The sequence below is a fragment of the Arachis hypogaea genome, chromosome 11 (genome assembly GCF_003086295.3).
Source record: "Arachis hypogaea cultivar Tifrunner chromosome 11, arahy.Tifrunner.gnm2.J5K5, whole genome shotgun sequence".
In the NCBI taxonomy this organism is placed as follows: domain Eukaryota; kingdom Viridiplantae; phylum Streptophyta; class Magnoliopsida; order Fabales; family Fabaceae; genus Arachis; species Arachis hypogaea.
The window spans coordinates 84,901,530-84,914,474 of NC_092046.1; the positions used below are offsets into that span (position 1 = coordinate 84,901,530).

At 36.9% G+C, this 12,945-nt stretch overlaps 2 non-coding genes across 2 annotated transcripts; one reads left to right on the forward strand and one right to left on the reverse strand.

The window, feature by feature from the left end:
• The first annotated feature begins 2,790 nt into the window (after positions 1–2,790).
• On the forward strand, positions 2,791–2,898 carry LOC112724699 (small nucleolar RNA R71). The gene has a single exon (XR_003163849.1). It is a non-coding gene; the product is annotated as a small nucleolar RNA R71 (small nucleolar RNA).
• Positions 2,899–12,598: 9,700 nt separating this feature from the next.
• Positions 12,599–12,702, reverse strand: LOC112724512 (small nucleolar RNA R71). The gene has a single exon (XR_003163671.1). It is a non-coding gene; the product is annotated as a small nucleolar RNA R71 (small nucleolar RNA).
• Between the last annotated feature and the right edge of the window lie 243 nt (positions 12,703–12,945).

The following is a 12,945-nucleotide window of genomic DNA, read 5'->3' on the forward strand; positions in this document are numbered from 1 at the left end:
TTGACTCTCCTTGTGTAGGGTCGTGCGTTCTCTTCCATGTTTGGCAAGTTGAACGCCAACCTCACATTTTCCGGACTAAAATCTAAGTATTTCCCCCGAACCATTGTAACATAGTTCTTTGGATCCGGGTTCTTACTTTGAACATGGTTCTTGGTGATCCATGCATTAGCATAGAACTCTTGAACCATTAGGATGCCGACTTGTTGGATGGGATTTGTTAGAACTTCCCAACCTCTTCTTTGAATTTCATGTCGGATCTCCGGATACTCATTTCTTTTGAGTTTGAAAGGGACCTCAGGGATCACCTTCTTCTTGGCCACATCATCATAGAAGTGGTCTTGATGGGCTTTGGAGATGAACCTTTCCATCTCCCATGACTCGGAGGTGGAAGCTTTTGTCTTCCCTTTTCCTTTTCTAGAGGATTCTCCGATCTTAGGTGCCATCAATGGTAATGGAAAAACAAATAGCTTATGCTTTTACCACACCAAACTTAGAATTTTGCTCGCCCTCGAGCAAGAGAAGAAAGAATAGAAGAAGAAGAAGAAGATATGGAGGAGATAGAGGGATGTGTGTATGGATGTGAGTGGTGAATGGGAAACAGAAGGGATGACCATGAATGGAGAGAGAGAGGGTGAGGTGGGTGGGGATCCTATGAGATTCACAGATCCTGAGATGATCCTGTGGGGTCCACAGATCCTGAGATGATCCTGTGGGATCCACAAATCCTGAGGTGTTCAAGGAATTACAACCTTGCACCAAATTAGGTATGTAAAATGCCCTTGCACACAACTCTGGGCGTTCAGCGCCAGGTTGGTGCCCATTTTGGGCGTTCAATGCCCATTTGTTGGCCATTTCTGGCGTTGAACGCCAGAACCATGCCTGTTCTGGGCGTTCAGCGCCCAGACACTGCCCATTTTGGGCGTTCAGCGCCAGAACCATGCTCTGTTCTGGCGTTGAACGCCAGACAGATGCTCCTCCAGGGTGTGATTTTTCTTCTGCTGTTTTTGATTCCGTTTTTGATTTTTTTGTTTATTTTGTGACTCCACATGATCATGAATCTTTAAAGACATATAACTAAGAAAAATATAGTTAGATAAATAAAAATTGGGTTGCCTCCCAACAAGCGCTTCTTTAATGTCAATAGCTTGACAGTGGGCTCTCATGGAGCCTCACAGATGTTCAGAGCATTGCTGAGACTCCCCCAACACCAAACTTAGAGTCTGACTGTGGGGGCTTTGGTTGACTCTGCTTTGAGAGAAGCTTTTTCTGCTTCCTCTCCATGGATGTAGAGAGAGATCCTTGAGTTGTAAACACAAGGTTGTCCTTATTTAATTGAAGGATCAATTCTCCTGTGTCCACATCAATCACAGCTCTTGCTGTGGCTAGGAAAGGTCTTCCTAGGATGATGGATTCATCCTCTTCCTTTCCAGTATCCAGGACTATGAAATCAGCAGGGATGTAAAGGCCTTCAACCTTTACTAACACGTCCTCTACTTGTCCATAAGCCTGTTTTCTTGAATTATATGCCATCTCTAATGAGATTTTAGCAGCTTATACCCCATAGATTCCCAGTTTCTCTATTACAGAGAGGGGCATGAGGTTTATTCCTGAACCAAGGTCACACAGAGCCTTAAAGATCATGGTGCCTATGGTACAAGGTATTATGAACTTTCCAGGATCCTGTCTCTTCTGAGGCAATGTCAGTTGATCCAGATCACTTAGTTCATTGGTGAACAAGGGAGGTTCATTTTCCCAAATCTCAATGCCAAATAATTTAGCATTCAGCTTCATGATTGCACCAAGGAACTTGGCAGCTTGCTCTTCAGTAACATCGTCATTTTCTTCAGAAGAGGAATACTCATCAGAGCTCATGAATGGCATAAGGAGGTTCAATGGAATCTCTATGGTCTCTATATGAGCCTCAGATTCCTTTGGTTCCTTAGAGGGTAACTCCTTATTGATCACTGGACGTCCCAGGAGGTCTTCTTCCTTGGGATTCACGTCCTCTCCTTCCCTTACAGGTTCGGCCATGATGCTTATGTCAATGGCCTTGCACTCTCCTTTTGGATTCTCTTCTGTATTGCTTGGGAGAGTACTAGGAGGGATTTCAGTGATCCTTTTACTCAACTGGCCCACTTGTGCTTCCAAATTTATAATGGAAGACCTTGTTTCATTCATGAAACTTACAGTGGCCTTAGATAGATCAGAGACTAAATTTGCTAAATTAGAAGTATTTTGTTCAGAGTTCTCTGTCTGTTGCTGAGTGGATGATGGAAAAGGCTTGCTATTGCTAAACCTGTTTCTTCCACCATTATTAAAGCCTTGTTGAGGCTTTTGATCCTTCCATGAGAAATTTGGATGATTTCTCCATGATGAGTTATAGGTGTTTCCATAAGGTTCACCTAAGTAATTCACCTCTACTATTGCAGGGTTCTCAGGATCATAAGCTTCTTCTACATAAGAAGCCTCTTGAGTACTGTTGGATGCAGCTTGCATTCCATTCAGACTCTGAGAAATCATATTGACTTGCTGAGTCAATATTTTGTTCTGAGCCAATATGGCATTCAGAGTATCAACTTCAAGGACTCCCTTCTTCATAGGCGTCCCATTACTTACAGGATTCCTCTCAGAAGTGTACATGAACTAGTTATTAGCAACCATGTCAATGAGTTCTTGAGCTTCTGCAGGCGTTTTCTTTAGGTGAATGGATCCACCTGCAGAAGTATCCAATGACATCTTTGATAACTCAGATAAACCATCATAGAATATATCCAGGATGGTCCATTCTGAAAGCATGTCAGAAGGACACTTTTTGGTCAACTGTTTGTATCTTTCCCAAGCTTCATAGAGGGATTTACCATCTTTTTGTTTGAAGGTTTGGATATCCACTCTAAGCTTGCTCAGCTTTTGAGGAGGAAAGAACTTGGCTAAGAAAGCCGTGACCAGCTTATCCCAAGAGTTCAGGCTGTCTCTGGGTTGAGAGTCCAACCAGATTCTAGCTCTGTCTTAACAGTATCACAGATCTGCAAGAATTTAGTTAAGAACTGAAAAGGATCTTCAGATGGAAGTCCATGAAACTTGCAGTTCTGCTGCATCAGAGAAACTAATTGAGGTTTCAGCTCAAAATTGTTTGCTCCAATGGTAGGAATGGAGATGCTTCATCCATGTAAATTGGAATTTGGTGCAGTAAAGTCACCAAGCATTCTCCTTGCATTGTTGTTGGGTTCGGCTGCCATCTCCTTTACTTGTTCGAAATTTTCAATCAAGTTGTCTCTGGATTGTTGTAATTTAGCGTCTCTTAGTTTCCTCTTCAGAGTCCTTTCAGGTTCTGGATCAGCTTCAACAAGAATGCCTTTTTCTCTGTCCCTGCTCATAAGAAAGAGAAGAGAAAAAGAAAAGAAGAGGAAGCCTCTATGTCACAGTAAAGAGGTTCCTTATTGTTAGTAGAAGAAAAGAGGAAGAGAAAAATCTGAACTCAGAAAGAGAGAGAAAGGGTTCGGATTTTTGGTGGGTGAGGGAGAGATGTTAGTAGATGAATAAATAAATAGAATAAGATGAGAGAGGGAAAATGTCAAAAATAATTTTTGAAAAAGAGTTAGTGATTTTTGAAAATAGTTTTTGAAAAAGGTTAGTAATTTTCGAAAATTAAAATAAAAAATTAAAATAATTAGTAAAAAAAAGAAATTTTGAAAAAGAGGGAGATATTTTCGAAAATTAGAGAGAGAGAGAGAGTTAGTTAGGTAGTTTTGAAAAAGATAAGAAGCAAACAAAAAGTTAGTTAGTTAGTTGAAACAAATTTTTAAAAGATATGAAGTTAGGAAGTTAGAAGAGATATTTTGAAATCAATTTTTTTTTTGAAAAAGGTGAGATAAGAAGATATTTTGAAAAGATATGATAGAAATTAGTTTTTGAAAAAGATTTGAATTTTTAAAATCACAATTTATGACTTGATTCACAAGAAATCACAAGATATGATTCTATAACTTAAAGTTTGAATCTTTCTTAACAAGTAAGTAACAAACTTGAAATTTTTGAATCAAAACATTAATTGTTATTGTTATTTTCAAAAATTTGATATAAAAATAAGAAAAAGATTTTTAAAAAATATTTTTGGAATTTTCAAAAATAACTAAGACATTTGAAAAATATTTGATTTTTGAAAAAGATTTTGAAAAAGGTGAGATTTTTAAATTGAAAATTTTGATTTGACTCATGAAAACAACTAGATTTTTTTAAAAAAATTTTGAAAAAGTCAAATCTCATTTTTGAATTTATAAGAGAGAAAAAGGGAAATATATTTTTTTTGATTTTTGAATTTTTATGATGAGAAAGAAAAACAAGAAAAATGATGCAATGCATGAAAGTTATGGATCAAAACAATGAATGCATGCAAGAATGCTATGAATGTCAAGATGAACACCAAGAACACTATGAAGATCATGATGAACATCAAGAACACATTTTTGAAAAATTTTTAATGCAAAGAAAACATGCAAGACATCAAACTTAGAATTCTTTAATGCTTAGGCACTAAGAATTCAAGAATGCATATGAAAAACAAGAAAAGACACAAAACATGCAAATGCAAAGATCAAACAAGAAGACTTACCAAGAACAACTTGAAGATCATGAAGAACACTATGAATGCATGAGAATTTTCGAAAAATGCAAGATGCACATACAATTGACACCAAACTTATAACATGACTCAAGACTCAAACAAGAAACACAAAATATTTTTTATTTTTATGATTTTATGATTTTTTTGTATTTTTATTTTAAAATTTTCGAAAATCATTTTGAAAAAAAAGAAAAATAAGGATTCCAAAATTTTTAATATGAATTTCAGGAATCTTATGCTCTTTTAGTCTAAAGCTCCAATCAAAGGGTCAGGCATGGCATAATAGCCAGCCAAGCTTTAGCATGCAGCAGGTAGATCATGAACAGCAGCAGGTGGATTAGCACCAACTAGCTTGCTCTTGATAACAAATTAGAAGCCTCAGTCTAAAGGAATTTAGACATGGCTTTACAGCCAGCCAGGCTCCACATGCTTCATGAAACACTAGAATTCATTCTTAAAAATTTTGAATAAAATTATAAAATTTTTGAAAACATTTTTATTTTAAAATAATTTTTTTTTTCGAAAACAAAGGAAAAATTTTTGAAAGATTTTTGAAAAATTTTTGAAAATTTTTTGAAAAGAAAACGAAAAGAAAGTTACCCAATCTGAGCAACAAGATGAACCGTCAGTTGTCCAAACTCAAACAATCCCCAGCAACGGCGCCAAAAACTTGGTGTGCAGAAATTGTGATTACACTTTAATTATGTAAAATTCATCGCTCTTTCTTTCCCTGGTAATGGCGCCAAAAACATGATGCCAATACCATGGTTCACAACTTCGCACAACTAACCAGCAAGTGCACTGGGTCGTCCAAGTAATACCTTACGTGAGTAAGGGTCGAATTCCACGGAGATTGTTGGTATGAAGCAAGCTATGGTCACCTTGTAAATCTCAGTCAGGCGGATATAAAATAGTAATGGAGTTTTCGAAAATAATTAATAAAATAGGGATAGAAATACTTATGTAAATCATTGGTGAGAATTTCAGATAAGCGAATAGAGATGCTTTCGTTCCTTTGAACCTCTGCTTTCCTGCTATCTTTACCCAATCAGTCTTACTCCTTTCCATGGCTGGCTTTATGTAATGCATCACCATTGTCAATGGCTACTTTCGGTCTTCTCTCGGGAAAATGATCCAAATGCCCTATCACGGCACGGCTAATCGTCTGGAGGCATCACCCTTGTCAATGGTTACATCCTATCCTCTCAGTGAACATGGTCAACGCAGCCTGCACTACGGCTATTCATCTGTCGGTTCTCGATCATACTGGAATAGGATTTACTATCCTTTTGCGTCTGTCACTATGCCCAGCAATCGCGAGTTTGAAGCTCGTCACAGTCATTCAATCATTGAATCCTACTCGGAATACCACAGACAAGGTTTAGACTTTCCGGATTCTCTTGAATGCCGCCATCAATCTAGCTTATACCACGAAGATTCTGGTTAAGAGATCTAAGAGACATTCATTCAATCGAAAGTAGAACGGAAGTGGTTGTCAGGCACGCGTTCATGGGAAATGATGATGATTGTCACGTTGATCACATTCAGGTTGAGGTGTGAATGAATATCTTAGAAGCGAAATAAGATGAATCGAATAGAAAACAGTAGTACTTTGCATTAATCTTTGAGGAACAGCAGAGCTCCACACCTTAATCTATGGAGTGTAGAAACTCTACCGTTAAAAATACATAAGTGAAAGGTCCAGGCATGGCCGAATGGCCAGCCCCTCTGATCTAAGAACCAGGCGTCCAAAGATTCCAAGATGAATAATACAATAGTAAAAGGTCCTATTTATAATAAACTAGCTACTAGGGTTTACAGAAGTAAGTAATTGATGCATAAATCCACTTCCGGGGCCCACTTGGTGTGTGTGCTTGGGCTGAGCTTGAGTGTTGCACGTGTAGAGGTCATTCCTGGAGTTGAACGCCAACATTTGTGCCAGTTTGGGCGTTCAACTCTGGTTTTGGATCCTTTTCTGGCGCTGGACGCCAGAATTGGGTAGAGAGCTGGCGTTGAACGCCAGTTTGCGTCATCTATTCTTGGCCAAAGTATGGACTATTATATATTGCTGGAAATCCCTGGATGTCTACTTTCCAACGCAATTGGAAGCGCGCCATTTTGAGTTCTGTAGCTCTAGAAAATTCTTTTTGAGGGCAGGGAGGTCAGAATCCAACAGCATCAGCAGTCCTTCTTCAACCTCTGAATCTGATTTTTGCTCAAGTCCCTCAATTTCAGCCAGAAAATACCTGAAATCACAGAAAAACATACAAACTCATAGTAAAGTCCAGAAATGTGAATTTAACATAAAAACTAATGAAAACATCCCTAAAAGTAATTAGATTCTACTAAAAACATACTAAAAACAATGCCAAAAAGCGTATAAATTATCCGCTCATCAGTGGGATATTTAATGTTTTCCCACTTCTTAATTGAACTGCTTGGCATTCTTCTATTATTTGTTTTGATAGCTGCTGCTTTGTTTGCTTCAATTGTTCTTCCATATTTATATTAGCCATCCTCGTCTCTTGTAGTCTATCTTTGAATTCGGCTATCTGCTTTATTAGAAAGTCCAATTGCTGATTGAATTCAGTAGCTTGTTCAGCAGGACTGGGTTCAGTAGTCACTATTTTAGCTTCTTCTTTCATGGAAGGTTCGCTGCTTAGGTACAGATGCTAATTTCTGGCAACTGTACCAATGAGCTCTTGAGCTTCTTCAATTGTCTTTCTCATGTGGATAGATCCACCAGCTGAGTAATCTAGAGAAAGCTGAGCCCTTTCTGTAAGCTCATAATAGAAGATGTCTAGCTGAACCCACTCTGAAAAAACATTTCAGAGGGGCATTTTCTTAGCATCTCTCTGTATCTCTCCCAGGCATCATAAAGAGATTCATTATCTCCTTGTTTAAAGCCTTGGATGTCCAGCCTTAGCTGTGTCATCCGTTTTGGGGGAAAGTATTGATTCAGGAATTTTTCTGTCAGCTATTTCCATGTCTTTATGCTAGCCTTAGGTTGGTTATTTAACCACCTCTTAGCTTGATCTTTTACAGCAAATGGGAACAGTAATAATCTGTAGACATCCTGATCTACTTCTTTATCATGTACTGTGTCAGCAATTTGTAAAAACTGTGCCAGAAACTCTGTAGGTTCTTCTTGTGGAAGACCAGAATACTGGCAACTGTGCTGCACCATGATAATGAGCTGAGGATTCAACTCAAAGCTACTGACTCCAATGGAGGGTATACTGATACTACTCCCATATGAAGCAGTAGTGGGGTTAGCATATGACCCCAGAGTCCTTCTGGACTGTTCATTTCCACTTAGATCCATGATGGAGAAAGGGAGATGATAAAAAAAATATTTTTATTTATTTATTTATTTATTTATTTCAAAAATAAAATAAATTAAAATAAAATAAATAAAAATGGGTGAAGATTTTCGAAAAATGAAAAGAGTGGTTTAGGAAGTTTTGAAAAAGATATGATTTTTTAAAAAGGTTTTAAATTTTGAAATAAAAATCTGAATTTTAAAAGCAATTTTCAAAAATTTGCTTTAAAATAGAGAGGAAATATATTTTTGAATTTAAAGAGGAAAGAGAAAAACAATAAGATATCACAAGATTTAAAATTTTTTTAGATTTAATGCTCCTTGTTTTCGAAAATTTTGGAGGGAAAACACCAAACTTAAAAATTTTAAGATCAAGACACAAGGAAAACTCAAGAACACTTTGAAGACTCACAAGAACACGAGAACATGAAGAAAGAATACCAAACTTAAAATTTTTAGAAAACCAAACTAAAATTTTCGAAAACCAAAGAAAAATCAACAAGAAAACACCAAACTTAAAGTTTGGCACAAGATTTAATAGAAAATTATTTTTTTTGTTTGAAAAATTTTTGAAAAGAATATAAAAGACTCTGACCCCAAAGACAAAATTTTCCTAATCTAAGCAACAGGATTCACCGTCAGTTGTTCAAACTCAAACAATCCCCGGCAACGACGCCAAAAACTTGGTGCACGAAATTGTGATGTCAATGTTCACATTACTCTCTTACAACTTCGCACAACTAACCAGCAAGTGCACTGGGACGTCCAAGTAATACCTTACGTGAGTAAGGGTCGATCCCACGGAGATTGTTGGCTTGAAGCAAGCTATGGTTATCTTGTAACTCTTAGTCAGGATATAATATCAATAATAATTTTTAGTTTGAATTGTAAAAAGTAAAAGGGCAGAACACAAATTATACTTGTATGCAGTAATGGAGAATATGTTGGAGTTTTGGAGATGCTTTGTCTTCTGAATCTCTGCTTTCCTCTGTCTTCTTGTTCACACACACACGTCCTCCTATGGCAAGCTGTGTGTTGGTGGATCACCGTTGTCAATGGCTACCATCCATCTTTTTAGTGAAAAGGGTCCAGGTGCGCTGTCACCGCACGGCTAATCATCTGCAGGTTCTCAATCGTATCGGAGTAGGATTTACTATCCTTTTGCATCTGTCACTACGCCCAGCACTTGCGAGTTTGAAGTTCGTCACAGCCATCCAATCCCAGAATCCTACTCGGAATACCACAGAGACTCATTAATTCATCGAGACATAGCAGAGCTCCTCACCCCCAACAATGGAGTTTAGAGACTCATGTCATCAAAGAGTACAAAATTCAGATCTAAAATGTCATGAGATGCAAAATAAATCTCTAAAAGTTGTTTAAATACTAAACTAGTAACCTAGATTTACAGAAAATGAGTAAACTATGATAGATAGTGCAGAAATCCACTTCTGGGGCCCACTTGGTGTGTGCTGGGGCTAAGACCAAAGCTTCTTATGTGCCTGGGCTCTTTTGGGCATTCAACGCCAGGCTGTAACCTGTTTCTGGCGTTGAACTCCAACTTGTAACGTGTTTCTGGCGCTGGACGTCAAACTGCAACATGGAACTGGCGTTGAACGACAGTTTACGTCATCTATCCTTGAGCAAAGTATGGACTATTATATATTGCTGGAAAGCCCTGGATGTCTACTTTCCAACGCAATTAGAAGCGCGTCAATTTGACTTCAGTAGCGCCAGAAATTCCATTCCGAGGGCAGAGAGGTCAGGATCCAACAGCATTAGCAGTCCTTTTTCAGCCTGAATCAGATTTTTGCTCAGCTCCCTCAATTTCAGCCAGAAAATACCTGAAATTATAGAAAAACACACAAACTCATAGTAAATTCTAGAAATATGAATTTTGCCTAGAAACTAATGAAAATAGACTAAAAACTAACTAAAACATACTAAAAATTATATGAAATTAACCCCAAAAAGCGTATAAAATATCCGCTCATCACTTATGTATTTTCAACGGTAGAGTTTCTACACACCATAGATTAAGGTGTGGAGCTCTGCTGTTCCTCATGAATTAAATCAAAGTACTACTGTTTTTCTATTCAATTCAAGCTTATTCCTATTCTAAGATATCCATTCGCACCCAAGAACATGATGAATGTGATGATTATGTGACGCTCATCATCATTCTCACTTATGAACGCATGCCTGACAAACACTTCCGTTCTAGATGCAAACAAGCTAGAATGAATATCTCTTAGATATCTAATACAGAGGACCGAGTCCGAGATATTAGAATCTTCGTGGTATAAGTTAGAACCCATGGATGGCCATTCTTGAGATCCGGAAAGTCTAAACCTTGTCTATGGTATTCTGAGTAAGATCTGGGAAGGGATGGCTGTGACGAGCTTCAAACACGCGATTACTGGGCGTAGTGACAGACGCAAAACGATAGTAAATCCTATTCCAGTATGATCGAGAACCGACAGATGATTAGCCATTCAGTGACAGCGCATTGGACCATTTTCACAGAGAGGATGGGATGTAGCCATTGACAATGGTGATGCCCTACATAAAGCTTGCCATGGAAAGGAGTAGGAATGATTGGATGAAGACAGCAGGAAAGCAGAGGTTCAGAGGAACAAAAGCATCTCTATACGCTTATCTAAAATTCTCACCAATGAATTACATAAGTATCTCTATCCTAATCTATGTTTTATTTATCTTTTAATTATTAAAAGTCTATATCCATTTGAATCCGCCTGACTGAGATTTACAAGGTGACCATAGCTTGCTTCAAGCCGACAATCTCCGTGGGATCGACCCTTACTCACCTAAGGTTTATTACTTGGACGACCCAGTGCACTTGCTGGTCAGTTGTGCGAAGTTGTGACAAAGAATTAAGATTATGAACGTGCATATAAAGTTTTCAGCGCCGTTACCAAGGAATGGAACCGTCACGATTTCTGCGCACCAAGTTTTTGGCGCCGTTGTCGGGGATTGTTCGAGTTTGGACAACTGACGGTTCATCTTATTGCTCAGATTAGGTAACTTTATTTTAATTTTAACCTTTTTGTTTTTATTATTCTTATTTTTGAAAAAATAAAAAATTTTTCTTTTTTCGTTTTTCCCAATTAATTTTTCTTTTCTTGAAAATTTTTCAAAAATAAGTCTTGATGTTCATCTTGATCTTCAAAGTGTTCTTGGTGTTCATCTTGACATTCAAAGTGTTCTTGCATGCATCATATGTTTTGATCCAAAATTTTCATGCATTGAGTCTTTGGGTTGTTTTTCTCTTTCTTCATTGAAAATTCAAAAATCAAAAGAATATCTTTCTCTTTTTCAAATCTTTTTCAAAAATCAAATCTTTTTCATTTTTCTTTCATAATTTTTGAAAATTCCAAAATAATTTTCAAAAATCTTTTTCTTATTTTGTTTCATAATTTCAAATCTTTACTAACAATTAATGTGATTGATTCAAAAATATTAAGTTGTTACTTGCCTATTAAGAAAGGTTCAATCTTTAAACTCTAGAAGCATATCTTTTTAGTTTCTTGTTAGTCAAGTAATCAACTTTAATTTTCAAAATTACATCTTTTTAAATTTCTTTTTCAAATCTTTTTCAAATTAAGTTTCAATCACATCTTTTTCAAAATCAATTTCAAAATCTTTTCTAACTTCCTTTCTAACTTCTTACCTTTTTAAAATTGATTTTCAATTTTTTTTAATCAATCCTATCTTTTTGTTTCAATCATATCTTTTTCAAAACTACCTAACTAATTCTCTCTCTCTAATTTTTGAAAATCCCTTCCCCCTTTTTCAAATTTCTTTTTTTTATTAACTAATTATTTTAATTCTTAATTTAATTTGATTTCAACTTTAATTTTCAAAATGTAACTTTAAATTTTATTTTTAATTTAATTAATTTTCGAAATTCCCTCTTTCTCATCTCCTTCTAATTATTTATTTATTTACTAACACTTCTATTCATCTCAAAATTCGAACCCTCTCTTCCTCTTGGTGTTCGAATTTCTCTTATTCTATTCTTCTATTCTTATACTCACATACAGGAATCTCTATACTGTGACATAGAGGATTCCATATTTTCTTTTCTGTTTTCTTCTTTTTCATATGAGCAGGAACAGGATAAGAACATTCTTGTTGAAGCTGATCCTGAACCTGAAAGGCCTCTGAAGAGGAAGCTAAGGGAAGCCAAAGCACAACTCTCTGGAGAAAATCTAACAGAAATTTTCGAAAAAGAAGAAAACATGGCCGAAAATAATAACAATGCAAGGAAGATGCTTGGTGACTTTACTGCACCAAATTCCAATTTACATGGAAGAAGCATCTCAATCCCTGCCATTGGAGCAAACAACTTTGAGCTTAAACCTCAATTAGTTTCTCTGATGCAACAGAACTGCAAGTTTCATGGACTTCCATCTGAAGATCCTTTTCAGTTTTTAACTGAATTCTTGCAGATCTGTGATACTGTTAAGACCAATGGGGTTGATCCCGAGGTCTACAGGCTTATGCTTTTCCCATTTGCTGTAAGAGACAGAGCTAGAATATGGTTGGACTCTCAACCTAAGGATAGCCTGAACTCTTGGGGTAAGCTGGTCATGGCTTTCTTAGCCAAGTTCTTTCCTCCTCAAAAGCTTAGTAAGCTTAGAGTGGATGTTCAAACCTTCAAACAGAAAGAAGGTAAATCCCTTTATGAAGCTTGGGAGAGATACAAGGAACTGACCAAAAAGTGTCATTCTGACATGCTTTCAGAATGGACCATCCTGGATATATTCTATGATGGTCTGTCTGAGCTATTAAAGATGTCACTTGACCATTCTACAGGTGGATCCATTCACCTAAAGAAAACGCCTGCAGAAGATCAAGAACTCATTGACATGGTTGCAAATAACCAGTTCATGTACACTTCTGAAAGGAATCCTGTGAATAATGGGATGCCTCAGAGGAAAGGAGTTCTTGAAATTGATACTCTGAATGCCATATTGGC